Source organism: Prenolepis imparis, unplaced genomic scaffold (genome assembly GCF_030444845.1).
Source record: "Prenolepis imparis isolate NDT839.2.m4 unplaced genomic scaffold, iyPreImpa1.0 SCAF_12, whole genome shotgun sequence".
NCBI lineage: Eukaryota > Metazoa > Arthropoda > Insecta > Hymenoptera > Formicidae > Prenolepis > Prenolepis imparis.
In genome coordinates, this window is record NW_028141170.1 from 6,833,256 (window position 1) to 6,839,486 (window position 6,231).

Consider the following 6,231-nt stretch of genomic DNA (forward strand, 5'->3'; position numbering starts at 1 on the left):
CGCGCCGCCACTCTCAACCTTGATGACCCCTAAACATTCATTATGACGCTGGAATACGAAATGACAGAACTCTTTCTTGGACGGCGGCAGCAAAAAACGGGAGACATCGCGCGCTTCGGCAGAAAATACATGACAATAAAGCTGCCGCGGTTGTGTTTACTCATCTCGATTACGCGTTCTCTCTTGTCACGCGGAATTGCATCAAGACGAGATCATTTTAAAGACGAGAAATATGTCATTGGATATGATCGATTGCTACGTGAATTAAAAAAGTCGAAAAGTAGTTGCTTTTTTGTCTTTATTAAGCAAATCAGCTGATTTAGCTTAATTAGCATTTTTAAATTTTATATTTCACGTTGCTCCAATTTTGTTATTACATAAAAATGTTTCTTCTTTCCCACTAAAATATACGCAAGTTGTCAGTTTCACACTGACATAAACTGGCGATGTTACGAAGTTCTTTGCTCTACAAGTAAATTACACATTTTTCTCGCTTGCGCGACTAAGGCTCGAGTTTGTCACATACTCTGTTAGAGGTCTGAAAAGTCACACGCCTCGTACATAAGAGCGTAGAAAGAAAGTGCCGCCGATAATGACGGCGCAAAGGAGCGGAAACGCCATCGCCTGTGGAGGAGGAAACGAGCGCGATGCCGCCCTGACGGAATGGGACACATGCGAAGAAGTTCGGTTTCGCGGGGACATCAGAGTGAAAGCCACGTGGGAGTTGACGTGCGGGCAACAACTACCACACAGTAGTAGACTGTAAAATCTGTAACAATAGTTCCCATAGAGAGTGTGCAACACCACGGTATTGTGGTATTCGCTCCACTCTAGGCACTCCCACAGGACAATTATTACATCATGCAATTTCCTCCGCGTTTCGTATTCACTTTTTTGATGCCACCTTGATATGCCCCGTGTGTGTTCGTAGACGTATCGGTTGTCCATCTTGCCTCGCGTCGCGCCGTTTCCTTTCTGCGAAGGATTGTTATTTCTCCTCGGGGCCCCATATAGGGTTTGCACGAGCGCGAACGCAGTCGATGGGTCCATTGAAATCTAAGTAATAAAATATGCAGGATATCCGGGAAAAGCGTACGGGATGCGTCGGGAGCTATTCGTACTTTCTCTACTAATTGCTTGACAGACTCGTAGGCGATGTCTTCTTATAACGCATTTATCCACTCAGCGTTTTTAATTAATAAAATATTACCTAAGATGTTTTTTACATGTTTGTTAGAAGCGATTTCGTCATTATTAATCGCGGGATTAACGTAATAGTCGTAATAGCTTGATAGTCGAGTCTCAAACTGAATTTCTCAGCAAAATGCGTTTGAAATTGAACGAAAATTCAGATCTTGTTATTTATTTACGCTTTTGAGGCTTAATTCACCAAAACACTGCAGTTTTCATTGTATAACGTTGTATAACGTTAATTAGGCTTCCTGGTAAATTTTTGCTAAGGAAAAATCAACTTTTCTAGTACATCAGAAACTATTATTAATGGTTCTTTTTTTTTAACGTAATAGTTAAATTTGTTTAATTTAGTTGGTTAAATTTAAGACTGCAAGCATAAGCATTTTAATTAATACGATTGAAATGTATATTTAAAATCTGAAAACAATCTATTATAATTTTTTAATCTATTTTTTATAGGCGCATTTTAAAATAACTATAAACAATTGCGCGATAGAATTTCTTCGGAAGTAAGCGGTGGGTACAGAGTTAATTGTATCGCAATCACCAGTTACACATTACCTCAGTAATATTTCGACTGACACGCCCACTTCGTTACATACGAAAGGTCTCACATTATGGTCGTGGAAACCACAGATTCGTACTTCGTTTTCGGCTACCAACAATGCTGAAAATTCACTGAAATCATGCCATTTCTTATTATGTAATGTGTAATTGTAATATGAATATGCCGAAACGTACCGCGAATAGATATTGCGAAATGCACTTTAATAAGAATAATTCGCTATCAATATTAAGATACATGATATAAATATTAGGATGTGAGTAATATATATAAAATGCAAATGATGAATTTATATTTTTAAATCATTGAAGATTCTACAAATTTATGAATCATTTTTTCCTTTCATATTTAATTAGTAAAATACTTTAATCTTAAATCCTATTATTTGCATTTCTATAATAGAGAAATACTAATTACAGCATCAACGGGATGGCGTAAAGAAACATATGTATTTCTGAGAATCGATTTTAATTATTTTATCATGCGTGCGAATCATCACGTTCTTTTATAATTTGTAGACTCATTACTTCTATATAGCCGAAGGAGTACTAAGTCATTGCAAACTGTTTTCTCATCCTAAATGCATATTTTATCATTTGTAATGAACTAGTTCTTACGTGTCGGTACTGACTCATTGATGTCGTGACGTGCAACGCCTCGTATATATACTGTCTTCCGTACGGCATTGTACGGCGTGATAAAATGCATCAGGAACTACGCTGTAATGTAGAAGTAAGAAGCACTAAGCATTTTTTTTACATGATTGATTACATATCGAATCATAAAATACAATTTCCGTTAAATATGTGTGCATATATAATTTAAAATAAATGAAAACTTCGAAATAAAGAATAAAAAAATGTATAACATTTTTCTTGTATCAAATTTCTAGGATCAATACTTTGATTAATAGTGGCGCAATTTATAATTTAAAAAGTGCAATACATATCTTGAGAAAACTTGGATTGCAAATTTAATTAGAAATTGTTTTCGCTACTATGTAAATGGTATGATTATATATTGATGTTGGGTTACATGCTAAGTAATGGGAGATATCATATAACATAATTACGACAGATTCTTCAGAGATATGAGGTATATTAATATTATCGCCGTTAACGATCATATTGTTCGTCTTTCTGCGGACGCAAGCATGAGGAACTGTTTTCGCGTATATAATGAAAGCGAAGCGAAATTATTGTAATTAGATTACTTCAGAGGAGATTGCGCCGCAATCTTTGTCATTTTTGTGCTGGTTCTCTCGCGAGCTAAAAGCGTCACGTCAGGCACTTAGCGCATCTAACAATAAGTGATATAAACGTCACCGTTATGTCAATTTTTACGTATTTATATCCGCCGCGAGAGTGGCAAAACGAAATGATTGTCACATCCTTCTGACATTTATCATGTAGAGGATGTTGCGCACATAAAGTGCTATCCTGTATCTCCGTTTTGCCATTCCGCCTGATTGAATTGCGTTGACACTCGCTAATGACACATCCACCTGTCCAATCTATTACACGTTTGAAATGACTATATATTATTCTGTATTGGATAACTATTAGGAGAATTTATCTCTAAAGTATAATATTAATTTTTTTAGTAAATTTTTATATAAAACGATATATTCATTTTTAAAAGATATATATAAAATATGTATAAATATTTTCGTTAATATAATTTTATAATAAAAGTCATCAGAAAAATTTTAAACAATGTTTTCATAAAACAGATATTAATGATAAATTTTAATTATATAATCTTTTTAATAACATTTTAATTTCTAAAAATCGTGCAATTATTTAATCTTAAAGAATAAAAAATAAAATTTAAAATTTGTATTTTTTTTATCGAGAAACTCCGTTGCGCGATACACATCTCTTTTTGTTTACTGGAACAACACAAGTGCGCGCTCCATTCTTCGATTTTTTGTTAAAAAGAATGATACAGAAATCAGCTGATAACTGTCAAAAAATATTAATCCATTATAAAATTTTAATTAAAACATATTATTATTTTAATTTTTATAATAATATTTTAAAACTTAATTAGCAAATTAACGCTTTTATCAGCTGGTGTATGTCAAAAAATATTAATAAAGCGCTAATTTGCTAATTAAATTTTAAAATAATAATAGGTAATAAAATTTAAAATAGTAATATGTTGTAAATAATATATGTTATAATGCCTTATCTGAGATTAATATTTTTTGACAGAAGTCAGCTGATAACTGTCAAAAATATTAATCGAATTTAAAGTATTATAACATATTATTTAAAACATTATTTTAATTTTTATAACATATTATTATTTTAAAAATTAATTAGCAAATTAATCAGTTGATTTCTATCAAGAAATATTAATAAAGCGAAAATTTGCTAATTAAATATTCTAGCTTACATATTTATATTTATATTGTGTATATTATAATTTGCTAATTAAATTTTAAAATAATAATACGGTAAAAGTTATAAAATAGTAATATGTTGTAAATAATACGTTATAATATCTTATTGTCGATTAATATTTTTTCTTTCTAAAGCTATATCTTTTCGAACGAATCTCCTTCGAGTTTTAATTAATTAATATTATTAATATTAAGTCATGTATATCGTATCGCGCGCGCGCCATTAGAGTGAAGTTGCCGATGTTTGTAGAATAGCGGCCATTACCGAAACGCCGCGAGCCGCGAGTATCAGGCAGTTCGACCTTCATCCCGCTGTGATTAATTAGTAAGCATAATCGTTAGAAACAATTTCTAACCTTTGTATTGTAATATTTATCAATCGCATATCATAATTTCACCGTTAATATGTAGGCGCAATTGTTCGAAACGCATATTTCGCGAAAAATTCGATGCAAAATCTCTTGCCAACATAACCCAACTTAATCTGTTGTCGCGCGCGCAAATGTGTTGCGATCCGTGGATATATTTATCGTTAATTCTAGTTTACATATTTATATTGTGTATGTTATAATGCGAAATAATAAGATTATTCTAATATGTATGTATTTTATTTGTTACAGATAGCGTTGCGGTACACAGTGCGATTCACGCGTCGTGTCGGGAGTGCCGTGTAAAGTGTCGCGCGTCGAGAATATCGTGTAAAGTTTCGCGTGTCGGGAGTGCTACGAAGAAGCAATGACGGTCGACTAAGAGAGGAGGAGGAGGCTCGGGGAGGCATCGGGCGACAGCGGGGCAACTGTAAGGTATGCAAAATAAAACATTTTTTTCTAAACTGTATTTTTTTAAAAGCTGTTTATGAGATATTCGACACACACATATATATATATAATACATAATTTGAACATTTTGTTTTCAGATCAACGTGCTGTGTCTACTACAACTCTGCTGTTGCAGGTATCGGTGAGTGAGAAAAATATTAAGTAGAGTACTACCCAAGGAAAACAAATAAGTCAAAATGATGTCAATTTGACGTCATATTGACCAAATTTGGACATAAATTTGATCCAAATTTGATCAATATGACATCAAATTGACATCATTTTGACTTATTTGTTCTCCTTGGGTATTTACGTAGTTGCGTAGAATGGCTTATGAATTTTCATAAAACACAGAGGTTGCATATGCTTGTAGAGATAACGTAGTCATTTATTAAACAGTAGTATAGCAATTGTCTCGATCATCTTCTACCGGCAACAGAACAGCTGTTTAGAAAGCAGCAGTGAAACTTTCGCTAACAATCTGCGGCTGTTAACCACAAAACGATAAATAAACCGTAATCTATATTATTACGATTCACTGACATTGAGCTCAAGGTTAAATATCTCGCAGTTTAAAGAGATCTCAGCATGAATAAAAAAAATATCAATATTTGTTTTCAATATTATTATATAAAGTTATTCATTTGTACTTAATTACATATTAATATATCTATATAAAAGTATAGGAAAGTATATTTCGCGATTTAGGATATTCTAAACGTTTTTGTTTTCCGATATAATTACGTGGATTTTGCAATGGAAAGTTTAGCTATTCTACGAGTCATTTAATAGAGCATGATACATCTTGTCGATGCAATGTTGAAAATAAATCATCGATCCAATTTACCTTCGTGATTATATCCATCGCCCGAATGCTTCACAAATTAGATAACATATTTAGCTACAGTCAATCACGCACATGTATAAAGTCTGGCGTGGTTTAATTTAACACTTTGCTCGACCCTTTCATTTTCAATGAATGACTTTCACTTAGGCGCTTATAATCCTTAAATCACTTTTACTCGCAAAATCGAGTATATACGCCGGATAATGGATATCCTTTATTAAAGTATCAATTTCGTTGTGCGATTTAATATTATATATTCAAATTGCCATAAAAGTTTTACATTTATCATTAACGACATTACGAAAGCATGCAACGAAACGCAAATCTTGCAGTTTGAAATGCTTTGCAGTAAAATTGACATTTCATTAAGATTACCATTCAAGTGAAACTAACATCATAC

At 32.8% G+C, this 6,231-nt stretch overlaps 1 protein-coding gene across 1 annotated transcript in view; it reads left to right on the forward strand.

The window, feature by feature from the left end:
- Positions 1-4,920: 4,920 nt before the first annotated feature.
- Positions 4,921-6,231, forward strand: part of Tll (nuclear receptor subfamily 2 group E member tailless) — a 116,150-nt gene continuing 114,839 nt past the window's right edge. The window contains exons 1-2 of the mRNA XM_083051818.1: positions 4,921-4,969; positions 5,083-5,126. The gene's annotated coding sequence lies outside the window, so the exon portion shown is untranslated. The remainder of the gene's footprint in view (positions 4,970-5,082; positions 5,127-6,231) is intronic.